The following is an 18,229-nucleotide window of genomic DNA, read 5'->3' on the forward strand; positions in this document are numbered from 1 at the left end:
TTGTACTGTCTTCTTCCTGATTGTACTTCGCCTGATGTATTGTAACGTTTCACCCTTCACTGGCTGGACTTGTTTAAACGTTGTTGCTCATTTCCGTTTCCAACCACTAGTGGCCACCCTTGTCACTCTGAACCACTCAGACTGATTATCAGGTCCAGCTCCACCTTATTACCTGATTTAGCCAACCTTTATAAACCTGCCCAGACCTTCAGTCTGGGCCTTGACATTGATGTTTTAAGACTGCCTGTTTGGTTCCTGATCTGCTCCTGTTTGGTTCCTGATCTGCTCCTGAGTTACGGCCAGCGACCCACAGGTGGGATATCTGCCGTGTGCCCTGCAAGTGGGCTTTACCTGTCATGTGTGTGCCCCATCCAGAGGGCTTCCTGCCATGTGTGCCCCATCCAGAGGGCTTCCTGCCGTGTGTGCCCCATCCAGAGGGCTTCCTGCCGTGTGTGCCCCATCCAGAGGGCTTCCTGCCGTGTGTGCCCCATCTAGAGGGCTTCCAGCCAAGAGACTTTCCTTGTTTATATGTTTTACTATCATCTGCAATACAACTATTATCAGCATCTTCTGTCTGTGATTTATTTCCTGCACCTGTCTGTAACAACCCCAAGCCATCATGCATCGTGGGGTAGAGACAGAGCCCCTCGTATCCCCTGCACCTGGGCTCCTATCAGACCTGATCACCCGGTCCGTGACATGTATACTGCTATGTTATGATGCCTGATGTATCCTGTCCTCGGATATATGCAATATTGTCTTCTTTTCAATAAAACAGAGATTTGAAAAAAAAATCAGAATTTCTTCAAAATTTTTAAGTAGCGAAATTATGTAACTTTTTTATGGCTGAGGAATAGAGTCTCCGTGACTGATGGGAAGAATCCTTTGGCTCTGAGGACTGACATTCTGCTCAGGAAGTCTGCCTGAGTGTTCAAAGATCCCTTTGCATGATCTTAGGTTAGAGAAAAAGAATGAGGCTGTGCCCAGTCTAATTCGGAGTGCTAGTCAAAGTAGAACAGGGCTCCTGGTGACACCTTGTGAGGTGTTTAAACCAAATATAAAATTATAACACAAAGGTTCGTCTACATTTAACAGATATTTAATAAGAGACAAAAACACAGTAACATACAATAAATGAGTGACAGCCCAACATACAATGCAACACTTTCCAAGACTAACCTGCAACCTAAAGGTCCAACATAACCCAGCACACCACCGATTACCCCATCCATGCAGGATGGTGGGCAGAGAGAGACTGAACTAAGATTTTTCATTCCACAGGCATATTGAATCACTGTAGGTGTGCCCTCGTTAACATATCAAAAGACATGTAATACAGGATGAGTTCAACTGGCTAAAACATTGACAACGATACTTATGTCACCACATTCCCCCACTTTATTTTCTTCTGTGTTGCACATTTTCTAAGTATCCCCCCTCTAATGCAGAAAGCCTTTGGGTAAAAATTCAGCCCACCGTCCCTCCGGAATAAATTCCCTCAGCGACGTAAGTTTTTCTGCAATTGACCTAGGACTGTCACTTTACATTAAAACATGCATATATCAACATATTTACATTACAATCTTAAATACTTCCCCCTACCCAAATGCAAGAAAACCCAGTGGGAGCAAAAAAAACCTTATAGGTAAAAATTCAGCCCACCGTCCCTTCGGAATAAATTCCCTCAGCGACATGAGTTTTCCTGCAATGTATTTTACAATACCCGTGACCCACAAATTACAGTACATTTACTATACAAAGCATAGGCATAAATTAAATGAAGTGATGGTAATGAAGTGGTGGTCCAGGATTATAGCTGTAAGCGCTTTCATGGTTCTATGGATTTAAAAGAATAAAAGAAATATTAAAATCAAAAAGTTATATTGTCTTTTTGGCAATCCCTCTTTTGGCCATCGAAATAAACTATTGCCAGAACACATTCTCCTCAATTTTGACAGTTGCTAATTACTTTTATGTTGGGATGCACATATATTTCAGCATCCCACTCGCCCCCTTTAAAAAAAACTTTTAACATTTAACCTAAACCATGATTTTCTTCTCTTTACAATAATACAATTTGATACAGTGTATATTTATCCACTGGCCCATCACCACTGTCTCTTAAGCTCTGAGATGTCCTGTAAGATCAAAAAATAATTGTTGTGGGGTAGGGTGGGGTTGATGGCAGGGTTAGTATCTAGGTTGAGACCCAAAGAGAAGTTGATCTGCTGGGTTTGTTCTGTCTTGTAGAGATTGTTCTTCAGAATATTCTTCACAACCAGGCAATACTTCACTCATATAACTTTGTGACCCTGAGCTGGAGGAACAATCAGATAATCCATCATCTAAGTCAGATGCAGGAACTGCCAAAAATTCTGACTTCTTATGCTCTTCTTCCTGTTTCTTGATCCCCCTTCTTAACTCCCTAGCCTGTTCTCCCAATGTTTCTACACCACCCCTCATTCTCTCAGTTTGTTGTCTTGGTTCCCTATAGTTACTCACCCCTTCTTTCCCCCTCCAATTATCATTTTGCCTACTGCTGTTTCCCCGAGGATCCCCCATCTCTGATTTCTCCAGTTACCCCCTCTCTCTCTTTTAGTGTCCCAGTTATTATCTTGCCAGTAGTAGTTGTACCTTTGTGGCTCATCCCATCTCTGTTTCCCCAAATTATTACCTATCCTTCTTTTGGTATTCCAATTATAACTTCCCAGTATATATTGTCTTTCTCTGGCTCCTCCCATCTCAGATTTTTAAACTTCTCTTCTTTTTCATTTCTCATCCAATTACCACTCTCCCTGTTTCTTCCATTATTACTACAGTCTCCAATTCTCTGGTTTCTCCAATTATTTCCTTCTTTCCTCCTCCAATTCTGACTAAATCTATGTCTGTTTCCCTGAAGCTCCTCCCATTGCCGATTTCTCCAATTATTCTCCTTGCATGTTATATCTCCAGTTTCTCCTTGAAACTTTCTCACTGCTGAGACAACAAAAGCATGTTCAGTGTGAAGATGATCAATCCACCACTTGTCTGCTCTAGTTAGCAGCAGTTCTAGGTCTGTGGGCCTTTGGTCAAACAGCCTCACAAACTCCTGATATCCATGGGGTAGAGCATCCAACACTCTGGATATATGTGCTGGTGAACCCAACACCATTGGTTGCTGTGGCTGGCGTAGTGTAGACCAGAATAATATTCGCTGAGCTACCTCTCTAGGACCATCTGTTTGTTTCATTGTAATATTAGCCAATTCTTTTTCTACACTGAGTAAATAGAATTGTTTTGCTGCAATTCTTCCTGCCTGTTTAGACACACTGTCATTAAATCCCAGTAAAAGACTAGCTATGGGGCCCATAGCATACTCTAACAGCTCCGTCCATTCCTCTAATTTAAGGCCTCCTTTACTAGCTCTTTCTGCTCCCCTCTGAAACCAATGTGTAAAATTGTTAAAACCATTGGTTGGCATGTTTCCCCACCATTTTTGGAAACTATCCTTCTCAGCCATAGACAAAGGACGTGTCTGAGTAGAAAAACCTATTGGCATTTGTTGCACATTAAAATTTTCTGAGACAATTATTGGGGCTTGTGGAAGATTAAGTTTTGGGCTATTATGTAAATCTTCCCTTGGGTTTTCAGGTTTTATTTTATTTTTATACTCCATTACCATGTTCTGGAGTTCAGTGATTTTAACCAAATATGTATCCCTCTGTTCCTCTATGTCTTTTAATTCCTTTTGTAAGTTATCCACGATAGTGGTGGTCTTTAAGGCAGCTAGCATAATACAGTCCTTTTTATTTTGTGCTTCCTCCATTTTGCCTGCTAATTCCATATTCTCTTTTTTAATTTCTGTACCATGTCTGCCAAACCTCCAATTGTAGACAGTACAGATTGTGCAATTAAACTTTTTCTTTTCTTAGCACTTAGCTTTGCTTTAATAATGTTTGTTAAAACATCCATAAATCCTTCATATTTCCCACAGTTTGAATCTATTGGTTCTGGGAGCATGTATGGACCATTATGCTTTTGAATATAATTTCTAAAATAATTGTGCACTTCTACAGAAAAATAGTTAGCACCTGGGAATGCCATTGTGAAATACTGTTAATCTTCAAAAACAAATTCAAATGAAACCCCCTTTAAATAGTGCAGACAATGGTAACAATGCTTATATGTTAACTAAGGCGAATACAGAAAAGTTCCCCTTTGATGGCCTATCCTGAAATGAGAAACAAAGAAAATGGTGAGAAAACCAAACAACCCCCCCCCACACACACACAATTCAATTCACCATGAGGCAAAGGGTTTTTGTATTCAACTAGGCCTCACACATGCACCAGGCCTACCCCACGATCAATGGCAAAGATATTAAAAGTGGTGTATAAAGAAAAAATGACAAATAAAATTGCTACTAAAATTATGCACAAATGTAAGAACAAAATAAGACACCATTTGCAATAAAGATGTTGAAGATATCTCCACCGTGAGGGATACTGTCTTACTATCACCAGGCCTCATACACCAAGATTTCAAACAAACAAGACACCTTGAAACACCAAGATTATGCACAAAATATATATTATATATATATATATATATATATATATATATATATATATATATATTGAAATCAGTAATTCCACCCCTGTCTTGTAAAAATGCTGCACTGCAGTTGCGCTGTGCACTAAAAATGCAATTTAGTCACTGGCCTCATAAATATCTGCTGTAGAAGTCTGATATTCGTGGTCGCCAAATGTGGTGTTTAAACCAAATATAAAAATATAACACAAAGGTTTGTCTACATTTAACAGATATTTAATAAGAGACAAAAACACAGTAACATACAATAAATGAGTGACAGCCCAACATACAATGCAACACTTTCCAAGACTAACCTGCAACCTAAAGGTCCAACATAACCCAGCATACCACCGATTACCCCATCCATGCAGGATGGTGGGCAGAGAGAGACTGAACTAAGATTTTTCATTCCACAGGCATATTGAATCACTGTAGGTGTGCCCTCGTTAACATATCAAAAGACATGTAATACAGGAAGAGTTCTACTGGCTAAAACATTGACAACAATACTTATGTCACCACACCTTGTTTGTTTATATAAGCCACCACGGATTGATTGATTGAACCACAACTTATTTTCCTGTGAATAGAAGTGTCCAATGATCCAATGATTCCACAGCCAGCAGCTCTAGACAATTGGGCAGAGAGCTCAAGGTGGGATCCCAGAAACCTTGAACAAACTTAACAAGTAGCTCCCCATACCTTGGAACTTGCGTCTGTAGTAAAAGCTTCCTTCTTTGATATCAGCCAAAGTCTTCCAGCTGACAGGACCTCTTCTTAAAGCCACCATGCAAGAGATGTCCAGATGTGGGCAGGCAGTCAGATCTGACATTCCAAAGAGGACAGACTCCCGTTCCAGCAGTATAGGATGAAATGCTGACGGACCCGTAGACAGGGGCGTACCTAGAGTATTTGGCACCTGGGGCGGATCCTGTATGCGGCACCCCCCACACACACACTTTAAAACTGCATAGCTTCTACCGTTATATACTGGCGCAGACACTGAAGGTGGTACAGCATAACACTTACTGTTATCATTATATACTGAGGCAGACATTGACGGTGGTACAGCATAACACTTATCAATATATACTGAGGCAGAAATTGACGGTGGTACCATGGGCGTAGGAACCCCTAAAAATCTGGGGGGACAGCATTTTCCCCCATCAGATCCCCACTTTCTCACACTATCTACCCCCCTCCCTACCCTCCCTTCTCACTAGCTACCCTCTCCCTACCCTCCCTTCTCACTAGCTACCCTCTCCCTAGCGCCCCCTTCTCACTAGCTACCCTCTCCCTACCACCCCCTTCACACTAGCTACCCTCTCCCTACCCCCCCTTCTCACTAGCTACCCTCTCCCTACCTCCCCCTTCTCACTAGCTACCCTCTCCCTACCTCCCCCTTCTCACTAGCTACCCTCTCCCTACCCCCCCTTCTCACTGTCTACCCTCTCCCTACCCCCCCTTCTCACTGTCTACCCGAGGGGTGTCTACCCCCTATATTCGAGCCAATACGGTATATAGGAGAATCAAGGAAACTACTTACCCTCCTGAGGAAGCCACGAGAGACGGACTAGTCTGGCGAAACGCGTTGAGGATCAATACACCTTTTGATTTATTTCTTATTTATTTATGGATTTCGTTTTTCAACAAAGACATATGTGTGAGGGCATGTCCCGTAATAAATCTATATGATTATACTCATACTTCAGTGAAGAATCTTGCCTCACTCCTGCTCTTGCACTTTCACCAGAATTGGCACTAGCACTTTATTGGGCAGTTTTTTGTAGCAAAGAATTTTCCTTCACTCCTACTTTTTAAGGATACAGCACTTGCCCTTTTTACAGCATTTGCACTGTAATTCACTATAATTGGCACTTAGAACTTTATTGGACAGTCTTTTCATTTGTGGATTATATCACTGAATCATGTCAAAAACCAACATTATTTGAAGATCTTCTGGTCTCCTTTGGATGGTCAGGAAGTCATGAAGGTTGTTTGACTCACAGCGCACTAACACCAGTTTGTAAGTGCAAATGTTACTATTATTTTGCATTAACCCCTTAATGACAATTTTGTGTCCTAAAATTAGCACATTAGCTTAAAACAATTCTCGCATGGAAAGAGTTAAAATACTGGCAACAATGTCCCACTTAACACAAGGGGGGGGAATACATCTAATTTCCAATTAGAAAAATGCACATGTCCCAAATGTGGCCTTTTAGTTCCCCCAAAAATGACAAACCCATGCATGTGGGGTATCACTGTACTCAGGAGATGTTGCTGAACACATATTGTGGTGTCATTTGACAGCAGCATATACCAGGAGCTGTAAATTCATACATAAAGTAGGTGTGTGGGGAAAAATACACAAAAAATACTACTGCAAACTTGTTTGACAAAGACTGGTGGTAGAATTAGTCCATGGAAAGAGTTAAAATACCAGCATTTGAAATACCCTGGGGTGTCTAGTTTTCAAAAATATATGGTTTTATTGGGCACACTGAAATGGCCCAGCTCAAAGATGTACCAAATAAGGCATGGGCAGTGGATCCCCAAATGCCAAACTTCAACATTGAAAAATGTGCATGCCCCAAATGTGCCCCCCCCCCCAAACAGCCAGGCAAAATCATTCATGTGAGGCATCGCTGTACTCAGGAGATGTTGCTGATATTGGGGTGTTTTATGATAGTGACATATACCAGAACCTTTTAATTCATACCTGAAGTAAAATGTGTATGAAAAAAAAAATGCAAAAAAATTACTACCACAAAGTTTGACAAAGACTGGTGGTAGATATGGTGCATGGAAAGAGTTAAAATACTAGCATTTGAAATACCCTGGGGTGTCTAGTTTTCAAAAATATATTATTTGATGGGGTAAATTGCATTGGCCGGCTTCAAAGATACCCGAAATGGCACATGGGGGAAGAATTACCAGATTTGGAAAAAATGGCTTTGAAATAGCAAAACGCTACCTGTACTTGTGTAGAAATGCTCCATAATGTGTAGAAAAAAGCAAAAAAACCCATAAAAACATTGGGTATTTCTAAACTCAGGACGAATAGTAGAATCTATTTAGCAGGTTTTTTCATTACCTTTTATAGATGGGTAAAAGATTTTTCAAGTAAAAGTTAGAAAAAGTCATTTTTTTCTAATTTTTTTTTACCATATTTTATACTTTTTTAATAGTAAATAATATGATACAATCGAAACAATGTCATCTAAAGAAAGCCCTTATTGTCCTGAAAAAAAAAACCAAAAACTTGTGTGGGTTCAGTAAACAGGAAAGAAGAAAATTACAGCTAAACACGAGCAGCGCAGAAATGTTAAAACAGCCATTGTCACGAAGGGTACATAAAATAAAATCAGCCTTTGTCACAAAGGGGTTAAGGGAAAGATACTGCACCATTTGTTTTTTGTTGTGTTATTCATTCAGATTGAAAGAATTCTAGAAGGAGCTTGAAAATCACAGCTATATTGTGAGTGTGACAACCACCACATGAATGGGCTCCTGGAGGGGACTGAGTGCCAGCCTCCTTCCTACAGACTATGGGCCCTGGTAAGGAGTGCCACGTTATCCAAGTCATGAGACTCTAAAGACTGTGGAGCTCGGAAACAGATTTGGGGTTCCTGCATTTTGGGAAGGTGATGGTTCCTAGACTCACCCTACCCCTCAGTTAATGTTATCCAGTGACATAAAGCCCTTTTGTGTGTAATTAATAAAAATGTTTTTTATTATTGCCGTATTTCCTAACCGTTTACACACAGCACACTAAGGTCTGGGAAATAATCCAATCAAGACAATGTGTATTCCTTATTTTAGTGATGTCTGTGTCCTTTTGTATTGTTAATCCCTTTACTGCCCCTGTTGTCTCTGGGATTCAGATTAAGGGGGGGCGGGTTGTATCCCATTATCTTGTTTTATGTCAATGTGTGTTTTGTTGGATATATCCAGCCATCTGTGTCTAAAAGAAATCAGTTCTCCTCTTGTTGTACCTAAAGACTAGTCTTGCCTGGTTATTTGGGTAGCCCTTTACTTTGGTTGGGGATATTGCCGACGGATTGCGGTGGTTTGTCGTCCTAGTGGGAGAAGTCGTCTCTTGGGGAGAGGGACAACCTGAGGTCCCTGGTCAGTCTGTCACAGGTGTCTTATTTCTTTGGTCTAGGTTCCTCCTCAATGTGTATAGCAGCTTTAACAGAAGAAATCAGTCCACTTCCTCAATAGGGAAAAAGGAGGAGTTCTTATCTTTCACTTCCCCCTCTTCTGACGAGTCATCTTCCAATTAAGGATAATCAAATTCAGGATGAGAGAAACAGGATGAATGGCTGAACATTGCCAGTTCTGGAGGAAGCACAGAGTGTAAACCAAAAGTAGGCATAGGTCGTTTGAAGACGGAGAATGTGGCTTGCATCTCATCCTTTAGCTAGGCAAAGAATTTTGTACCCCCTGCATGCTCAGTGTCTGCCACAGACTTCAGTCAGGACGAACACAACTTTTTCTTAGGGTCTTGAATAGACTTATGACAACCAGCACATTGGATGTGTTTTGGCTAGCGCCTTTTTTGGATTTTTTTTCTACCGAAGGAGTGTCAGTGTATCAGGGGCCGACCTACTGCAACAAGAAAACATAATGCTAGGAAGATGCAACAGCACCCTTATGAAAGCATAAAATAGTAGCCATCGTCAAAGTTTGTGGTAGTATTTCCCCCACACACATTGTACTTTTTGTATGCATTTACTGCAGCTGGTATATGTCACTGTTTGTTGGGTTGTTTGGGGCTAAAAGGCCACATTTGAGAAGTGCACATTTTTCAGATTGGAATTTTTAGATGTGGTCCTCCTGTCCCCATGTGTTATTTAGGACATCTTTGAAGCTGGCCAATTCAATTTATCCCATGAAATCATTTTCCTGGCATATAGTGGCAGTAACTGCTGGGTATCACTCTTTCGTTAGGGACAAGAATCCTGTAACAACCCCCTTCCTCCTTACCAAATAAGTATCACAGGTGCACGAAGGAACCCAGTTCTTTTTTGTCCCTTACAGGGATAGACTTTTAGTCTGATGGGGGAGGTGCTGCATTCCACAAAAGATCTGATAGAGCTACAGTGCATGCGCGGATCAGATCTTCCACAGGGCACAAATTTCAAAAGCTATTTAAGTTGTGCAGTTCAGTCTGACAGCAGAAGGGCTTGTCAGTACTGGATACCTCTGGCACCAGCCCCCCCTACTACTCATAGTACACTTTGGGACAACATTTTACCAGTGTTTCTCATTTTGTGCACCCTCACACATTATATGTTGATTTTGTTCAGGACAAGCAGGGCTTTCTTTAGATACGATTATTTTTATCATATCTAATTTACTATTAATTTGTTTTTATAAAATATGGTGATTTTTTATTTTTTAAACTGATTTGAAAAATTTTACTCATCTGCAAAAACTAATGAAAAAAACTGCTAAATAGATTCTATTTGTCCTGGGTTTAGAAATATCCAATGTTATTATATTTTTTTTGCTTTTTTCGGGCAAAAAAGCCCGGGGGGGGGCAATAATTACAAGTAGTGTTTTGCTATTTCAAAACCATTCCCCCCCTAATCTGGTTATTCTGCCTCAGGGCCGGCCCAAGGCAAAATGCCGCCTGGGGCTAATTTTAAAATGCCGCCTTCCCCCCCCCATCTACCCTTCCTCTCCCTCCGTCCCTGACGCCCCCCTTGTACTTACCTTTCAGCAGTCCTGTGGCGAGTCTCCCTGTTCGGTCTCGGTGCCGGCTTGTAATGCTGAGCGCCAGAAATCTTCCGGCACTCAGCATTACAAGCCAGCACCGAGACCGAACAGGAAGACTCGCCGCAGAGGAGAGAGAGAGGGGCGCCGAGCGGGTACTGACAGCTTGGTAAGCGAAAACCACTCGGTGCCCCTTTCTCTCACTTTCGCTTTAAAAAAACAAAAGGGGCTTGGGGCGGCAAAGTGCCGCCTGGAGCGGTTGCCTCACTCGGCTCCATTGTCGGGCCGGCCCTGTTCTGCCTAATGTGGTATTTGGGACATCTTTGAAGCTGGCCAATGCAATTTACACCATCAAATCATATATTTTTGAAAACTAGACACCGCAGGGTATTTCAAATGCTGGTATTTTAACCCTTTCAATGCACCAATTCTACCACCACCAGCCTTTGTCAAACTTTATGGTATTTTACCTTTTTTAATGCACACATTTTACCACCAGCCTTAGTTACAGTTTGCCGTAGTATTTTCTTGTGTGTTTTTTCCACACGCATTTTACTTTAGGTATGAATTTACCACTATATGGCACAGTCAAACAACACCTCAATATGTGTTCTGTAACACCTAAGTTCTGCGATACCCCCCCATGCATGGGTTTGTTGGGTTATTTGGGAGGTAAAAGGCCACCTTTGTGAGGTGTGCATTCTTTGGACATCCGGTCAGTCTGTGCCCATGTCCCATATTTGGGACATCATTGAAGCTGGCCAATTCAATTTACCCAATCAAATCATTCATTTTTTTTAAAACTAGGCACCCCATTTAAAATGCCCATATTTTAAGTATTTCCATGCAAATATTTTTGCAAACATATAGTGCTAATTGTGGGACTTGCTCATATATATATATATATATATATATATATATATATATATATATATATATATATATATATATATACATACATACATACAGTGGGGCAAAAAAGTATTTAGTCACCAATTGTGCAAGTTCTCCCACTTAAAAAGATGAGAGAGGCCTGTAATTTTCACCATAGGTACACTTCAACTATGAGAGACAGAATGGGGGGAAAGAATACAGGAAATCACATTGTAGGATTTCTAATGAATTCATTGGTAAATTCCTCGGTAAAATAAGTATTTGGTCACCTACAAACAAGCAAGATATCTGGCTCTCACAGACCTGTAACATCTTCTTTAAGAGTCTCCTCTGTCCTCCACTCGTTACCTGTATTAATGGCGCCTGTTTGAACTTGTTATCAGTATAAAAGACACCTGTCCACAACCTCAAACAGTCAAACTCCAAACCCCACTATGGCCAAGTCCAAAGAGCTGTCAAAGGACACCAGAAACAAAATTGTAGACCTGCACCAGGCTGGGAAGACTGAATCTGCAATAGGCAAGCAGCTGTGGGAGCAATTATTCGAAAATGGAAGACATACAGGACCACTGATAATCTCCCTCGATCTGGGGCTCCACGCAAGATCTCACCCCGTGGTGTCAAAATGATCACAAGAACAGTGAGCAAAAATCCCAGAATCACACGGGGGGACCTAGTGAATGACCTGCAGAGAGCTGGGACCAAAGTAACAAAGGCTATCATCAGTAACACACTACGCCGCCAGGGACTCAAATCATGCAGTGCCAGACGTGTCCCCCTGCTTAAGCCAGTACATGTCCAGGCCCGTCTGAAGTTTGCTAGAGAGCATTTGGATGATCCAGGAGAAGACTGGGCGAATGTCATATGGTCAGATGAAACCAAGGTAGAACTTTGTCGTGTTTGGAGGAGAAAGAATTCTGTGTTGCATCCAAAGAACACCATACCTAGGGTGAAGCATGGGGGTGGAAACATCATGCTTTGGGGCTCTTCTTCTGCAAAGGGACCAGGACGACTGATCCGTCTAAAGGAAAGAATGAATGGGGCCATGTTGAGTGAAAACCTCCTTCCATCAGCAAGGGCATCGAAGATGAAACGTGGCTGGGTCTTTCAGCATGACAATGATCCCAAACACACCACCCGGGCAACGAAGGAGTTGCTTCGTAAGAAGCATTTCAAGGTCCTGGAGTGGCCTAACCAGTCTCCAGATCTCAATCCCATCTGCATGGAGGAATGGTCCAAAATACCAGCAACAGTGAGTGAAAACCTTGTGAAGACTTACAGAAAACATTTGACCTCTGTCATTGCCAACAAAGGGTATATAACAAAGTATTGATATAAACTTTTGTTATTGACCAAATACTTATTTTCCACCATAATTTGCAAATAAATTCTTTAAAAATCAGACAATGTGATTTATGGACTTTGTTGTCTCATTCTGTTTCTCATAGTTGAAGTTTACCTATGGTGAAAATGACAGGCCTCTCCCATCTTTTTAAGTGGGAGAACTTGCACAATTGGTGGCTGACTAAATACTTTTTTGCCCCACTGTATATATATATATATATATATATATATATTTGGCCTTTTTATGGTGACAGTGGGGAATTATTTTTACGTTACCAATTTTTTTTTCCCCAAACGTTTTTATTGTCACTTTTGAAGAAAAACCAGGATACAAGCTGACAGTACTGTATTTGCTCGATTATAAGACGACCGTGATTATAAGACGACCACCCAAAATCTGAATATTTTTTTTTTGGGGAAAATCTTTTTATTAGGTTTTCCATGTTTCGTTAACAACAAAATCAAGTGGGTGAAGTCACAAAAGTATACACCCTCCCACCCGCCCGGTCAGCCCAGCAAGACAAATAACCGGAGTGAAAAACAACAAAAACAACAAAAAAACCCCCGACAGCAAACCAGCAAAGGTCAGGTATTATGAACAAGGATCATTACCCCGTAACAGCTGTACACCATACCAAGAAGTGTCACAGAAAGTCGCTTTGATTTGGTATTTAACAGAATTCTCCAGAGTACCAATAAAACCATCCCATTTTTTGAAAAATCTATGGGTGTCTCTTTCTTTGTGTATCATCGCATCTAACCAATCCATTCTGAGCAGGTCGAACAATTTATTTTGAAATAAAGACAATGAAGGAGGTTCAGCATGTATCCATTGCTGCAAAATTGTTTTCCTGGCCACAGCCAGAACTGTACAAATCAAGGCCTTATTACGCAGTCCTCGATCATCTAGATGGCCAAAAAAGAGCAGGCTCTGGGCTTACCTGGAAGTCCCGGATATTTAGACTCACTAGGAAGGCTTGAATGTGATTCCAAAACTCACGTATAGGTGGGCAAACCCAGAAGTTATGAAACAAGTCGGCGGCAATCATACCACATCAAAAATTGTCTGCGAGGGGACAAGTAGGCTTGATGAACTATTTTCAGCTGCATCTCTTGATATGAGCTAACGGGGAGTAGTTTACAAAGCAAAAGAGTACTGGCGATAAGGTCCTCACATTGCAGTGTAGGGAAATGCGTCAACCATTAGAGGTATGAAAATCGACGAAAGGAACCATGTAATAGATACCCCTGTCCACCCACCTTTGAAAGACACTAAGCGCAACACCCTCCTGAAAGGCAGGATTATTACAAAGTGGTTGAAAAAAGGAAAATCTCCACTGCAAACCCATACGAATCCTAACTAATTTCCACGCCCTTATAGTTGAAAAAAGGAGTGGGTTAGACCTGACCTGCGGCGAGAGGTGAGTAAAAGGAGTGTGGAGAAGTGCCTGTAAAGCAACTTGGGGATGGAGCTGTTGTTCGAGGTCGGTATCAGCATACGTGTCTGAGTGCAAAACCCAGTCCGCTGTATAATGGTACAAAGCAGGCAGATTATAATCACGCACCCTGGGTAATCTCAGGCCCAAGCTGTTTTTATTCCGTTGGAGAGTGAGTATTGACAGACGGGGTCTTTTGTCCTTCCATATAAATTTCCTGAAAGCCCTAGTCAACGCGTGCTCATCTCGTTTTTTGATAAACAATGGAAGTGATTGGATAAGATACAAAAGTTTAGGGAATGAAACCATCTTAATAAGAGCTACCCTACCCGAGAACGATAAAGGCAAGTGCTGCCAACCATGCAGTTCACCAATAAGTTTAGCAAAAAGCAGGCTATAATTTAGGACATAAAGGTCGTCGGGATCTTTAGGGATCCTAACACCCAAATACGAAAGGGACCTCGAATCCCACTGTATACCTAGATCAGACATATGCGGTGGTCGCCTGTGTCCAGTGAGGCATAAAGCCTTTGATTTATGTTTATTGATACAGAACCCCGTGACCTGTCCGCACTCGTCCAGAAGGCCAAAGACGCGAGGAAGAGTGATTTGTGGATAGGTTAATTATAAAAGGACATCATCCACAAATACTTTTAAAGTGTGGGAGCCTATCGGTATGCCCGGGAGATCACTAGAGTCAAGAAGCACCCGCAATATCGGGTGCAGCGCTAAGTTAAAAAGTAGACTTGCGCATTCGTCTTCGGGCGAACATGAAAACGAGCACGAAGAGGCCGTTTTTTTGTTCGTTCCGAAGACACGCTGAAGAGAATACAGTGCCGGCAAAACGTAGGTGAAGACGAAGACTCACAACCACGAAGAATCGAAGATTCTTCGTGATCGTCTTCGTTTTTGCACCGCAGCCGCCAAAATTTCAAACAGGAGTGAGCTGATCTCGTCTGTCCAATCAGCTCACTCTTGTGACGTCATGCTAAGGGTCTCGTCCAATGCCTGTGCTGCTGTTTTTTGAATTCTGAAGGCGCCTTTATAAGACCAGAGCTTGCCTGAGAGATCCATTCATTTTTCGCTGTGACTGCTTTGGCAACACTGCTGTGCTGCATCCGAGCGTTACAGAGAGATTGTTCTGTTCTGTGTGAGACTGGTAAGCCTTAGCCTGCCATTTCTCACAGTGTACTTCATCCTCACTTCAGTGCTACTTAATATAATTAATAATAATAATTTGATTAATTTAATTTTTTTTTTATTTAATTTGTCATCAACTGTAGTGTAAGTGCTGTTGAGTTGACAGTGCACCCAGTGTCTCAGTGGCACTGGGGTGCCCTTGCCCTGGGCTGGCACTAGTGCCTACTGCCTGTCCTGCTTAAATAAATTAAATAGAATTTATAAATAATAATTTAATAGAATCTATAATTTAATAGTACATTATAATATTATATATATATATATTTGTCAGTCATATATATATACTATAGTATACTAGTGTAGAGTGTACTGTAGACATTCATCTACTAGTGTCTAATTTAAAATCAGTAATATTAATTAATATAATTAATAATTGAATTCATTATAAAATTATATATATATTTGTCAGTTATAGTTAGTAATAGTATACTAGTGTAGACATCTACTAGTGTCTAATCTAAAATCAGTAATATCAATAATTCTATAATTCTCTTATCTTAATAGTTAATTAAATTAGCTATAAATAAAAGTAATAATATTAATTAATTACTACTAGCGTATAGTTCAGCTAATCTTATTAGTACTGGTGCTGCAGCTCTATAGTTTGTGCTTTGTTTTAGCAACAGCAAGAGACCAAGTCAATTTTTCTTAATAATCTTTCATTTTATTTCATTTGTTTTGCTCACCTCAGTCCATCAGTGAAGTGAACTTGTTGGGCTAGTGAGTGCAGCCGCATAAGTGCTGTGTTTTTTTTTGATCAGCAAGCAGTGACGTTAACTGTTTTGCAAAGATTTTCTCATTTATTTTACATTTTATTTCAATTTTATTAAAAGTACCCTTAGTGTTTTGCTCACCTCAGTCCATCAGTGAAGTAAACTTGTTGGGCTAGTGAGTGCAGCCGCATAAGTGCTGTGTGTTTTTGTTCAGCAAGCAGTGAAGCTAACTGTTTTGCTGTGACATTTTATTTTATTTCTAATTCTTTTCAAGAAAAATTGACTGTGACGAGCTGTACTAAGCAAAGCTTCAAACTACTAGCTGTAGTACTAAAATAATTATAATCTTCTTTAATCTTAATCTATAATATATTATAAATAATATATAACAATATAAATTCTAATTCATAATCTATAATATAAGTAATTCTAATTCTAATTCATAATCTATATTCTTCTATCTATAATACATTATATAAGTAAATTATTTCTAATCTATTAATATTATATAACTTAATATTAATTAATAAATCATATACTGAATCTGATTTAACCTCACTTTAGCTTAGTGGGTTTGAGAGCGTCTGCCTAGAGGTAGATTTATAGTAAGGAAATATAGCTTAAGGCTAGGTTTCCACTTGGTTTTTTTTTTGCTAAAAACGCCCATAAAAACACCAATAGCGCCACCTGGCGTTTTTTAGTGAAAAAACATTGCAGCCAGATGTTAGCTGTTCTTCAATAGGAAATCGCAGAATGCCATATCCACTTGGCGTTTTTCTGTTCGGCGTTTTTTCAGTCCTCTTTGGCGTTTTTCTGCTTTTTTGGGCTCTGTGGCAGTTTTTCAAAATCGCAGCATGTTGACACTCTGGCGTTTTTTGCAAGGAAATCTTGGCGTTTTTCTCCAATAGAAGTCTATGGGAGAGAAAAAACGCCATGAAAAAGCCATGTGGGTTTATTGCCTTGGCGTTTTTTATGGCGTTTTTTCCACAGTTACAATGCAGAGGATGGACCCAGTATCTGTGTGTCCTACGAGAAATAGGCTGGAAACAAACAGTTTCACACAAAACAAAGTTCATATTGAATTCTACATCATTTGGAACAAACATGCCATTACAAACAAACCAACTGGATCCTGCCTGCCAAAAGCAACAGCAAACAATTTGCACCATCATTTGGGGCCAATCTTCCTAGAGGAGCAGACATTCGGAATAAAGCATGCCTTACAAACCACAGAAAAGAGACAAAAGGGTCCGCCGGGGCGTTTAAGTAGAACTCTAGCAAGTAAATGACATCAGGGGGCAGATACTTGCCATTTATCCTAATCCCTTTTAGCTGGGTGAAACTTCTAACTTGTAAAGGCTGGAAAAACTGCCTAAGGTCAAAAAAAGCAATTTCCACAGAAAGGCTAAAACGCCAGAAAAAACTCCAGAAAAAACCGCCAAAACGCAGAAAAATGCAGTGGCAGTTTTCTTGGCGTTTTTCATCAAGAAAAAAAACGCAGGACAAAAACCCAAGTGGAAACCTAGCCTTAGGGTAGCATAGTAGTAGGCTAAGCTCTTAGGCCCATGTAAATTCAAATTAAAAATAAAATACTGCTAGTTATTAAATAGTTAATCTTGAGTTAATAATTTAAATAACTTTAGCACTTTGGCAGATTGCACACAACAGCACAGTGCAGTAGTGCATAGTTTTACTTTTTAAGCAGTAGCACTGAAGAGAACTTCCTCTAATTTTTTTGTCTTTAATTTGTTTTTCCTTTTTTTTTTTTTTTTTTTTTAATTTTATTTTTTTTTATAGTTTTTTAAACACTACACTACACTACACTACACTACACACAACACACAACACAAAATTTGAAATGGATCCTCCTTTTGGGACTAAGGAGGGACAAACTCCATCTACCACCACCACCAGCACCACCACCAGTTCTAAGATGCAGCCTTTGCGTCAGTCTAGTCGGCCAAGTAGGCCAAGCTCTCGCTTATCATTTGGGGAAGCATTGCTTGAAGGATCATCAAGTAAAGGAAAGGCACCAAAAGCAGGCAGTAGTAGTGTGGCTAGGCCCACAAGCTCTATGTTTTTTTACGGAAAGCCTAAAGCACCAGAAGCACGTTCAAAGTTAAAGGGTAGCACAAGTAGTACCAGCCCAGTGACTAAAAAGAAGTGCCTTTTGCCCCAAGCAGCATCTTCCCCATCCACAAGCAGCATGCAAGGTACCAAGCAGAGCCAAATTAGCAGCAAGACTCAGAGGGGTCCCAAACCAAAGCGATCTCATTCCTTTGTAGGGAAAACCACCAACACCACCACCCCCACCGCCTCTACCACCAATAGTGCTGCGCCTACTGT

The sequence above is a fragment of the Sceloporus occidentalis genome, unplaced genomic scaffold (genome assembly GCF_023333645.1).
Source record: "Sceloporus occidentalis isolate IW3139 unplaced genomic scaffold, rSceOcc1.0.p SCAF_38, whole genome shotgun sequence".
Lineage (NCBI taxonomy): Eukaryota > Metazoa > Chordata > Lepidosauria > Squamata > Phrynosomatidae > Sceloporus > Sceloporus occidentalis.